Source organism: Equus quagga, chromosome 17, assembly GCF_021613505.1.
Source record: "Equus quagga isolate Etosha38 chromosome 17, UCLA_HA_Equagga_1.0, whole genome shotgun sequence".
Classification (NCBI taxonomy): Eukaryota; Metazoa; Chordata; class Mammalia; order Perissodactyla; family Equidae; genus Equus; species Equus quagga.
Genome location: NC_060283.1, coordinates 52,673,852 through 52,685,869, shown reverse-complemented (window position 1 = coordinate 52,685,869; position 12,018 = coordinate 52,673,852). Strand labels below are relative to the sequence as shown.

General features: G+C 50.3%; 1 long non-coding RNA gene across 1 annotated transcript; it reads left to right on the top strand.

Moving 5' to 3' along the window:
* The first annotated feature begins 1,134 nt into the window (after positions 1-1,134).
* On the top strand, positions 1,135-10,855 carry LOC124228436 (uncharacterized). Its single transcript, XR_006885714.1, has 4 exons — positions 1,135-1,211; positions 2,628-2,674; positions 7,859-8,060; positions 10,439-10,855. It is a non-coding gene; the product is annotated as an uncharacterized LOC124228436 (long non-coding RNA).
* The last annotated feature ends 1,163 nt before the right edge of the window (positions 10,856-12,018 follow it).

The following is a 12,018-nucleotide window of genomic DNA, read 5'->3' as shown; positions in this document are numbered from 1 at the left end:
AGTCGCCCTCTGAAACACCTCATTGGAACTCCGGGATCCCCTGGAGCCTCAGTTGAAACCCACAGGTTGAGATGGTGCTTCAGGCTTCCCTGGCCCTAAGCCAGTCAGAAGTGATCTTTCTTCACTTCCATTTGGGCATGTGGCTGGTTCCCACCTCCGAGAGGAGTCTGTCTGCACCTGCTACCTAGGAGCTCCGATGGAGGCTGGTGGGAAGTGGACTTGGAATGCTTGGGATCACCAAGTCCTGGGAGTGCTCAAGTTACAGTTCCTTTGGCGGGAAGGAAGTAGGTTGTCATCTGAAAGCAGGAAGAGTGTTGGCAGCCGAAAAGATAAGCACAGTCTGGTAGCATGTTACAGATGGCTCTGGCCCCACTTACCATCTAGTGCTTCCAGAAGACGATCTAAAGGTGAAGGGTCCTTTCGACATGTCAAGGTCTTTAGCATCTCACATGGGCGTTACTCTCTGTGATATCAATGAGGCAAGGCAGACAATGGTCTCCCCATTTTATAGATGAGGAACCGGAGGCCCAATATGGTTGCTTCTTCCACGGAAGAAAACCGAGACTTGCTTTTGAGAGTATGGTCTGTACTCTCACCCTCTCAGACTCCTGAGAATTTCTTTCTCTTCTGTCTGTGCATTTTGTTGATGTAAGTCATTTCCTCTGTATTTATCTGTTTCCTTCCGGTTGTCCAGAAAAATCTGAAGTTGAATTTTCCACCCTTCTCAAAATTGCATAGAAGGAAATAGAAGTATTAGGAGGTCTTGAACAAATGACCTGCAAGAGTTGTGGCAGATTTTCATCTCTGTTCAAGAAACACTGCTTTGGTAGTCTTGGCAGGAGGCTGGAGGGTGGACATGAGAATTTTAGGGTGAAGGTGATTTCAATTCTGGGGAGTCCGAAGGTCCCCAAATCTTATTAACATAGACGCTGAATACCAGACGTTCCTTTGGGTCTGCGTGCCGATGCTCTCAGCCTTTCCTAGCAGCCTTTCTCCACTGGTCTGGAACCTTTTAGGGCATTCCAAGCCCCCGCACCTCTCCCCCGCCCTGGGGCTGGCCTGCAGTCAAGCATCTTTACACTCTGCTGCTTCCATCTGGAACTCCCTTCCTCGATTCCTGGTGCTGGCTGCCTCCGGGCCTGCTTGCTATTCTGGTGCCCAGAGTCTCACGCAGCTCTGCCAGCTGAAGCTGTGGGGAACTATGGCAGCAGGTAAGGGTGGGCTTCCGGGGGCAGCTGCATGGGCAAGAGGACTCATCCAAGGTATCCCTGACCGTTCATCCGAGATACCTGAAAGAAAGAGAAAAGACGGCTTACCACCTTGGGAGAATTTTAGAATACACGTAATCGAGGAAGGATATTATCCAGAGCTCATAAAGAGCCCCTCCAAGTCACCTTAGGACCTTAAGATTCTCTATGGCATTGACTCTCCCTGAGACATGGAACTTTGCCTGATATGGAGTCAAATCCTTTCCAGAAACTCCTATTTTTCTTCAGCAAAAAGGTGAGGGAGTCTGAACACTCTGAACATTTCAGGGACTGCTAGCTGGCCGTTTCAGGGACCCAACTAAGACATAGGAAACACAGGTGTTGAGCACACCTCTGCCTTCCTCTGCACAGCTGGCACAACTTCCTGCCTCCACCAGGCTGAGTGATGAATTCAGCTGAGGTTCTAAGAAACATGCTGGAAGAAAGTGAGAGGAGGGGATAGGATTAAACAGCAGGGAACCCGGCCCTGCCCTCCAGGGGCGCGCACTCGCTGGAGACATCCACAAGAGGGCCCTTGTTCAGCCATCTCACATGGATTTGCCCCAAATCTACCCAGCGGCTTTCTTCTTCAGGCACCCCCCCTTTCTAACTCCTCAGACCCCAGTGTTGTCAGTGGCCTCCCCTGCTATCCAGACTCAAACCAGGAGTCATCCCTGGTGCCTCCTCCCTTTCACCTCCTCCTCCTCCAAGCTGTTGCTCGCTGAGCCTCACCATTCCCTCCTTTGCTGATGGTTCCCCCTCGCGGCTCCTACACGCCTCTCGTCTGGGTAGAGGGGAGGCCTTTGTCATTCCATTCCAGAAGACTCTGACCTCATGATATCAGAACCTACAATTAACCCCATTTGCAATGAAATCATGCTCACCAGCCTCTGCCAGGCTTCCCCAGGTCTCCACATCATGCCCCTGCACCTCCTCTGCCATGTCATTTTGTGCGGCTCCCTTCCCCAACTTCTCCTCCCTGTCAGTCTTGCCTTGTCTTCCTGCCCTCCCACAGGCATGTCCGTTTGATTCCTCCCTCCACACCTGGGCCTGAAGTGCCAACCTCCATTCTGCTCCAAACTACCAGTCCTTCAAGGCCCATCTCCCACCCCCTTTATGCCTTCCCGTTGGTGTGCTGAGTATCCTCAAGCTAGCACCAATTTGGCGGTTTATTATATATTACTAAGTGTCGTCTTTTCAGCAGGAGTGTAATCTTCTTGGTGGTAAGGGTGTGGTAATACCTGTTTGAATCATCTCTCTACCGCACCCAAGGCAAGGATGTGGGAAGGAGGGAAATTCACATTCATCCAGGGCTTTAAGACATTATCTCATTGAATCCTTTCAACCTGAAGAGGTGGCTATTTTTTGTCTCTGTTTTAGGGATGAGGAAACTGAAGCCCAGAGAAGTATTTTTACATCCATAGCTGGTAAGTGACTGAGTCAAGATTCGAAACCAGAGTTGCTTGGTCACAAAGCCTCTTTCCCTACTCCATGCCTTGATTCTAAGGTGAGGTGGAGGGTGTGCATAAGAGCATTGAGTCAGAAAAACAATCTGACACGTGAAGCTGGTGTGCATTTAGAACCATTGCTAGCAGGAACTGCTATATCTGCTTCTTTTAATCCCACCCTGAAAACTTGAATCCCAAATTGATCTACTTTAATGTTTACTTTTTTCAAAGAAGCTAAGAGCAAGTTTTATGATTGACGTCTCTTTAAAAATACCCTAATTATCTTTCTGGAAGCTCAGCTCTTCTTAAGTTTTTGCTTGGTAAGAGGTGGCCTGGGGGTATCTGATGTTGCCCGGGGATCTCATGTCAAAGGAACGGGGTCACAAGGCAGATTCTTGGGGCAGAACTCAGATATTACAAATACATATGCCTCAGCCAGATGTCAGAAATTCCCTCATGAACCCAAAAGAAAAATATTCCATTGCATTAGATAGTGAAGAAAAGGGGGAGAGAGGAGAGAGAGAGAGAGAGAGAGAGAGAGAGAGAACATGCAAGCACAGATGAGGAAGGTATATAAAGAAAAAAAACTAAGGAAGAAAAAGAGAAGTAGAGGAAGACTGGAAGGCAGCTTGGTAGAAGGTTGTGTCTGTTAAGTGGATGGAAAATACATCTTGAATCTTCACACCTGGAGGGAAAGCAATTATCGTCTTAAGTGGCAGCCCTCCCCAAATCTTTTTCATATCCCGACGGGGTGAACATAGGCTGGTGGTTTGGCATTTAGGCTGAGTTAAAGCAACCTGGCTTCAACCTGTGCTTTCTGCCCACCGCGCTCCAACTGTCTGACCAAATGGGTGGAGGCCTGGGCTCTACCTGGCCAGCCTCTGTCCTACTCTGGCCTGTCCCTGGTCCTTCCACGATAGGGGGAGGAGAGCGGATATGGTTGACTCATCCCATCTAAGTCACTCAGCGGTTCCTGACCTTGATTCTCAAAGGCCCTCACTCTAGAAAACAGAGGTTTTGGGGCGTTACCATAAAACTGACACAGAGCTCTCTGCGGTTTAAAAATGGCGGCATGCCCTCTGCTTCCCTGGCTCTGCCCCTGTGTATCTCTTCATTTGCCTGCTCAGTGTTCCTTCGATTCCAGGAAAGAGGGGACTCAAAGGTCCAGAAACCTGGAGGAGGTGGGGTCATAGGCCCGTTGAGCAGCCCCATTTCTCTCTGTTCTGGCCGCTGGGTATCTCGTGCCCACACAACCTGCAGCCCTTCTGGAGCCTGGGAAAGAAGGCGAAGCTGAGCTCTCAGTGCCCAGGAAGTGTGAGTCTCTGCTGTCTGCATTTGGCCTGAAGGACAGGCGTCTGTCCTGGGTTTGTCCAGTGTTCAGACAATGGGTCAATGTGTCCCATCCAGTAACCGCTTAGATAAAAGGGCCTCGATTCTCTAAGAGAAAATGCGTGTTTCGCAGAAGGCGACATGCCATAGTGGAAACAGAATGGGCTGTGGAATCTTATGTACCTGGGTTCAAATCCCAATTTTGCTGTTAAATATCGTGTCATCCAGTAGCTCTTCTGAGCCTACATGTGCCCACTTAGGGTGGCTTTGAGAATTGAATAAGACAGATGCCTGGTGCGTGGTCGACACTAAACAGCGCCAGTGACGTCTTCCTCCTTTCAGTCCTACACCCGCATGGAGAGAACAGGGACCCTTGAGTATTTCTCCAGGTTCACTTCCCACTTCTCTCCCCGTTCCTTACTTCCTTCTAGCCTCAAATACCAAGTTCCTCCCCACTTAGGGCATCGATGCTTGATACCCCCTCAGCTTGGGTCTTGCTGCCATCAGGTCTCCTCGTGGCTCTTTTCCTCCATTCAGGTCTCTGCTCAAACATCACCTCCTCAGAGAGACCTGCCCGCATCAGGGTGTCTATAGCAGCGCCCCCAGCACCGTACTGTTCTTGATAGCACTGACAGCCCCTGACACTGTGGCGTCTCCTCCGTGAGATCATCGGCTTCACAGGGGCAGGGATTTTGTTTGCCTGTTTTTACGTTTTATTCCCAGTGTCTATAACAGCTCCAGGCACACAGCCAATGTTCAATAAGTATTTGGTAAATGGTCGTAAACCAGAAATATTGGGAGAGTGGATTCGTATTGGGAGAGTGGATTCTGCTTGCCACGGGGGAAGGGTGAGAGGCACAGGATCCCTGCCGCCTGCAGGGGCATGTCTGGGCAAGTTGGTCCCCAGCAGAATTTCAGCTTCACTTGCCTCTTCATCCAGGTGCTCTGAAGGGGTGTGCTATATGGCCACAGAACTCCCACGCTCCTGGCTCTCATGCCCAGACACCCTCATTCAGGTGTCAGTCTTCCCGCCACTGTGCTGGCCACAGTACTCGAGTGATACAGCCAAACCCCCACCCAGGGCTGTGCTTCTCACCCTGGGCATGGGACCTCTGGGGTGGTGTGTGTGTGCGAGCAGGGGGCACGAGTGGCTGTGCTATCAACGTGTCACAGCTTCCCGCATCATCCCTTGATCTAATGCAATTCACTGGAAGCATCATAGTTACGGTATGTCAGCCTTGACTATGTCATGTCATAGAAAGCACAAGTCTCACCTTTACAAAAGGTGGCATGGTGACTTGGGGAAGTGTCCCTTTGGGTGGTGGGGGGGGCGGATGACAGGCTTGGGCATGGGAACCAGAGTGCCTTGGCTTTGCAGGTCTGCGCTCCTCAGCCACTGGCTTCTTCAGAGGAGGCGTTCAGATGCCTTGTTAGGGGTTTCTGGGTGGAGGAGCTGGATTGAAAACATTTTCTCATCAAAGATGAGCTCCTCCCTCACAGTGGAAGCTCCGTAGAGAGCAGCGAATGAATGCACCCTCAGAGATGGGGTGGCAGAGGGGGCACTGCTTGGAGTCAGAAGGATGGGGTTCTGGTCCTGGCTTTTCTGATCCAGGTCAGCCTCTACCCTGCTCTGATCCTCAGTGTCGTCTGAGTACGAGCGGCTGGACTCCATCAGTGAGGTTCCTTCTTACAGCAGAGAGCCAAATGGCGTAAAGGAGCCACGAGGAGATCTGGTGGCTTATGGGAGTTAAAGTGCCATGGGAAGACCAGTCCCACTGGGCCACACGCCGACTGCACGAAGCCCAACCGGTTCCCTCCTCCCCTTCATCATTCCCACTGAGAGGCGGTGGCCTGATTCTCCTGCCAGGGACGCCTAAGTGGTCTCTGACATCTTCTGGCTTCTAGAACTGGCTCTGAGGAGTCACAGCATGTTCTGTGTGCTCACACAGGCCCTGGGGACTGTCAGGGATGGGGGGTTGTTCCGAATCAATAGGCACAGAGCGGGCGGAAGTTGGAGAGCCCAGAGGCTGGAGGGATCCGTGCCATGGGGGCTGGGGAAGTGGGCCAAAGAGAGAAACTGGGCTTGCCTTTCCTAGGCCAGAGCAGGCCTGGGATGTGGTGTGATGTTGCTCACCCCACAAACTTCTCATCCCATCCATCTTCATGAGCGCCATGATGTTGGAAACAGCTAGGCCTAGAGGAGCCCCCAAGAATTGACCTTGTCTGTCCTCCTCTGTGGCAGTTTTAAAACATGGTCCCCAGATTCTTTGATCCTCCTCCCCTTGAGAGGTGGGACGTCTCCCTTCCCCTTGAATCTGGCCGTGCGACTATTTGACAAATGAATACGGTAGAGGAGGTGCTGGGCCAATATCTGGGCCCAGGTCTTCAGACACTGGCAGTTCTCACTTCCTGTCTCTTGGGATGCTTGCTCTTGGAACACAGCCACTGTGCGGAGAGGAAGCCAAAGGAGCTGGTGGGGACGAGGGGCCCACGTGGAGAGGAACCGACACTCTGAGCCCATGACCCTGGCTGGACGCTCAGCACCAACGTGCCAGTCCCAGGAGTGAACCGAGCTGGAGCCCCGAGTCCAGCCACCCCAGCTGACGGCATGTGGAGCAGAGACGAGCTGCCTGCTCATGCTCTGCCCAGACAGCAGATACACGAGCACAAGATGTGCCTGCTGTTCTTTTAAGCCACTAAGTCATAGGGTGGTTGATTATTGGGCAAGAGAAAGCTGGCGTACCTGGCAGTGGGGAGCAAGCCCGGCAAGTCCTCCCAGACAGTCACTTGTGCGTTCCTTAAAGCAACGCCCACCTCCACCATCCCGGAGACTCCTTTCTCTGGAGACTCAGCTCATCTCTCTGGATGAAGATGATGATCAGCAGGAAGTCTATTCCCAGGAGCCCATCCTCCCTCCCTTCTCATTTCTCTTCTCCCTCAGCATCCCCACGCCCCACCTGTTGTTTTCTCGTCCCTCCTTCCAGCAGACACCTTCTTCTCCGCCTCAGGTCTTGCAGCTCTGCAAAGGACTCCACCGCAGGCCTGGTGGAAATCTCAGGGGGTGCTCTGTGCGTGTGCATGCATGTGAGTGTGCGTGTGTGCACGTGTGTATGTGGATGGGTGCGCGTGTGAGCGCGCCCGCGTGTGTATGGGGTAATGTGGCGTACATTGCAGGCAGATAGCGGGTAGTAGAGGAGCCATCATTTTGATTGCTGATGTTTTTGGTGGGTCAACTGGAAACCAACCACTCTTCTTTTAAGATATTTTAAAATTAAAATCAAACTTTTCTGATTATACCATTCTGCATTTTTCAAATTTTCTGCAACGGACACGGATTACTTTCATAATGAAGAAAATAAAACTCACTTCCAGTTTCAACACTCAGAGTTGACCAGAATTCACATTCTGGTGAGTTTCCTTCCAGCCTTTTGCCTGTACTCAAACATCTAATTGGATAGTTAAGATCATTCCACGAATACAGTTCTGTCTTGACTTTTCCCTGTACTTTATATATCGAGAGTCTTTCTCTCTCTCTAAAAGAATATTTTCCCAAAACTAATTTTTTAATGGCTTAGTGTTCTAGCATAAATAAATATTTATTTAATTAATTATTTAATCTGTTTAACATAATTTATTTGACATATATATGTATGATATATATGTTAAATATATACATATATACGTGATATATATGTCAAATAAACGTGTCAAATATGTATGTGCGTGTGAATCTATATATCCATATATACATGTATATGGCTCTCATGTCCTTGTACATAGATCTCTAAATCTTTGAACCTTTGAATCTTTGACTGTTTTCACTTTGATTCCTAGAAGTAGAAGTTCCAGGTGAAGCACCATACACATTTGGGAGGCTCCTGATGTGGAGGACACAGTGGCCGGGATCACCCTTCTGAAACGTCAGCATGGCCTCAGGAACCACGTCCTGACTGTCTGGGAGTCTCTCACTCTTATTCCCAGGGGGACCAAGACGGGGAAAACAAGGGAAGAGAAGACCAGGTGAAGATGTGAGAAAGTACGTAGCTGGCAGAAAAACCTCTGAACTCACTTAATGAATGTTTGAGTGGCATGGGAGATAGTTTTCGTTTTCTTGTCTGGCCGAATATGATGAACAGAAGGGAGCTAACAATAGTCACATGGGTCCATGCCTTCTAGCCTTACCACATTTAATTCTTACAAGGACCCTGTGTTATTATTACTCCTATCTTGTAGACGAGGAGCCTGGGCTTTCGCACGCAGTCAGCTGGTGAGGGGGAGAGCCCGGATGTGAACCCAGGACTGTCCAGCTCCAAAGCCAGTGCAGTGAGCTGCCATCTGGCCCCTGCATGTCCACAGCAACATAGGGAGGCGAATGGGCTTTGGCTCTCCCTTCCTTCTGGTCCGAATTTGCTCCTTCTCCCTTGGAATGGGAGGAACTGAGATGAAGACCTAAGGAACCCTTTCCCAACTGTCACAAGATATGGGACATCGTCCCCTGGAAGTTATTGAAACTCTTTCCCTGCAAGAACTCTGCATCCCAGTAAAAGCCTCCTGCCCTCGCCCCTGCCTGGATGACCTCGGAGGACCGTGCGGGGCAGAGGATTTCGTGGGTTGCCGCAGAGCCCTCTGCGGCCGTTCTGACCTTCATTCTTCCAGCACGTGTTGTCTAGGAGCATAAGCCCCAGGCGTGTGCAATGAGGGGAGGGAGGGTGCCGCTGGCAGGGAAGCCACAGGGAGTCCAGCAGATCAAGGAGTATTAATAATGTGGCCGCTGGCTGCTAGGCCTGCCCTCAGAGTCTGTCACAGGGAGGGGCGCAGAGGGCAGCCGAGGGCAGAGGGGTGTGCAAGGCGCCTGAACCCTATGTTTAAAGCCCAGCTCGCCACAGGAGGATTGCCCCTTAATCAGAGCTTTTGTCCAAACCCTCACTCTCCTAGCCACTAAATTGCATCTCTTACCCCTTCAGATTTCCCTTGCAGAATTTGTCCTCCGGGGAGCCACCCCAGATGGACCCCATGTGGCTCTGTTTAGATGCCTCATTCCATTTGGGTAGCTTCATCTAGGGGTGACAGTCAAACTATTTAAAAAGAGTAGGAAAGAGTTTAGTTCTGGACCAATCTTAACAGATAGCCAGCTCTGAAGGCAGGAGCAGGCTTCCAGAGGAGCCCTGCTGGGGCAAGTGTTAACTCTTTAGTTGCTGGACTGGGAGGAGGTATGAAGGCACCCAGAGAGAAAGTGGGGTGGCCAGGAGCACTAGTGGGGCTCAAGGTAGTGGTTATTTACCAAGTGGGGCAGGTGTTTTCACTGTTTTAAGACCTGGTATGGCTGTACCCGTGTGTACAGGTATGGCTGGCCTCCACCCAGATGGGAAAAAACTGAGCCCTGCCCATGATTTCTCAGGATCCTTGCAAGTGAGTCTTTCCTGACCCCTCAAGAGACACGGCACAGGCTGCATCTCCACACAGAGCCTAACACCAGTTTCTGGAGTCATGTTGCAGCAGTTGCCATGTTCCAGCTCATCAGAGATGAGCTTAACATGGCCCAAAGCCTGTTGCCAGTTCCACACATGAGGGGTCCTCCATCTTTAGCCTCCCTCGTGGTGTAGGCACCCCCTGATGCCTCCCTCATGGCAGACACCCAATCAAATGTGGTTGAAAGAAATTTTTGTTTTTTTGGCGAGTCAAATTTGGGTTGAATTCCCATTTGGGAATTTAAGTTAAGACTTGGCAGTTATCAAGGTCAGTCTGGCCGACCAGCAGTTTCTCTCTCCAGTGGATTTGACCATTCCGCTCTTTCTCAGTGGTGGGACAGCTGACCTGAGATTTTAGATGCTGGGCTTCTAGTCCTGGCTCCACCATCACCACCTACATGGCCTTGGGTGAAAACTTCCCCTTTCTGGGCTTCATTTTCCTCCTCTGCAAAACAGATCTGGAAAAGTTGCTCTCTCAAGCCTCTTCAGTTTCTAGAATGATTTGATTCCGTGGTTCCCTCTCATTGCTGCAGGGATGGAGCATTCACGATGCTTAAGAAAGCAGGTTAGGGAACCAGATGGTCTGAGTTCAAATGCTGGTTCAGCCACTTCCTACCATTAACTTTGGGATAATGGTAGGATGGCGGGTTAAATAATGCCAGTAGGGTATTTAGAACACTTGGTCCTTAGTAAACTCTCAATAAACGTTATTTGTTTTTGCTACCTCTCGTTAACCATAGGTTTCATGAAAGCTGGATCTTACCTCTCCTTTATTTCTGATGCCCAAAGCCACCATATTCTAATCTTTAGTTGGGTACCCCCGTGAGCAGGTTACCACCAGGATCTCTGTCCTGTGTCAGAAGAAGAGCTAACATCCACTGAAGTTTTACTCTGGGCCAGATGCTGTACCAGACACTTAATGGGCACTTTCTCATTTTATCCTCAGGACAAGCAAGAGATAAGGATCAGCCACCACTCCTTTTACTCCTAAGGAAATGGAGGCCCACGAAAGATGAGAGCTACACGACTAATGAGTGGTAGAGCATGGATTCTGGCCCGGGTCTGCGGGGCTCCCAGACCATGCCAGTGTGAACAGAAGGAATTCCTCTGGAAAGGCAATTGCATATCAGTCCCAGCTCTTCCTGGGGCAGAAAGCTGACACCTGCACTTAGAGAAGGAAGCCATCCTGTGGGCAGAGGGCCGAGCATTTCCCCTAAAGCCATCTCCCTCTTCTTTCAAGCCAGGCTTAAATATCCAAACCGCAAAGGAAGATGAAAGAAGCTTGTTGATGAAGTCCTCCACCCTGGGAAGAGGAAGATAAAAAAAAGAGAAAGAAAGGGAAGACAAGAACAGAGGGAGGGGGGAGGAAACAATCCTTGACAAATATTTTCTGTTAATAAATTCCATTTTGCCTCTAAGATGTTTGCCAACTATCTAAGCAGGAAAAATTTTTCACATACCAAGGCAAACCATCTCGGAAACAGCCCCTGTTTCCATAACTTCCCAGGAGGCAGCCCCTTGTGGACTCTCGTGCTCTTCCTCCAGGAAGACCTGCCTTTTCCATGAAGGAGATTCAGGGTGATCTAGGCATGCTCTCTTTCCAGCTTGGGGAGAAGGTGCCCTAGTCGCCCTGCAGGTCTTCAGGGTGTCCCCAACTCCTGTCCCCTCCCTTCACTCCCCTTCCCTCGTCTCTTCCTACCCTTTCCTCCCCCTCCTCTCTCCTCCTCCCCTCCCTTCCCCTCCCCTCCCTTCCCTCTCTTCCCTTCTCCTCCCCGTCTCCTCTGCTCTCTCTCTTCCTGGCTGAACCAGAATGTAGAAAACTTCCACCTCACTATGCTCCTGCTTCCCTTCCAGGGTCATCCACCTCTTTCCAGGCAGGGGCAACTCTCTCCTACCCCCTTTTCTCTTACTCCTTCTTCTGCTTCCTCCTCCCAAACTTGGTTGGTTTTCTTGGGTTGAGAGGGAAGAAGTTCTCAAACCCTTAGTGTAATCTCCCTCCCCTCCCCCACTCTGTCTTCATGCATTCATACATTCAGCACATTTTACCAAGGGCCCACTGGTGGCTTCCATTTTTGAAAAGTGCATCAGGCCTCAATATTGGGTTTGGAGAAAATTCCAGCTAGTGCCAAGGGCTTGTTCATTTTGTTTTATTGAATTTGCTCAGGACTAGGACCTCTCAAAGATCCTATGGGTAGACTTGTGCCAAAACATACTGTCCAGGGACTTCTGAAGCCATCTGGGGGATATCTGGATGAAAAGGAAAGGCATTTGTCGACATCATTCTGCCAAGCTGGAGAGCAAACGTGGCTCTAGTTGAAACGAACATGAGGCCAGAGGCTGGACTGTCTTTTCCCCTGATGGACCATTTTTCTGTCTCCATCTCAACTTTCCCATCCTGGAACAGAGGGGCTGGCTTCCACAATACTTTTCTCACTCAGGCCAACCAGGAGAGTGGCATTTAATACGGCTCCTCGTCTCAGCAGGAAGCATGTTCACTCTCCTATGGCCTGACCTTGGCCCTGAGTT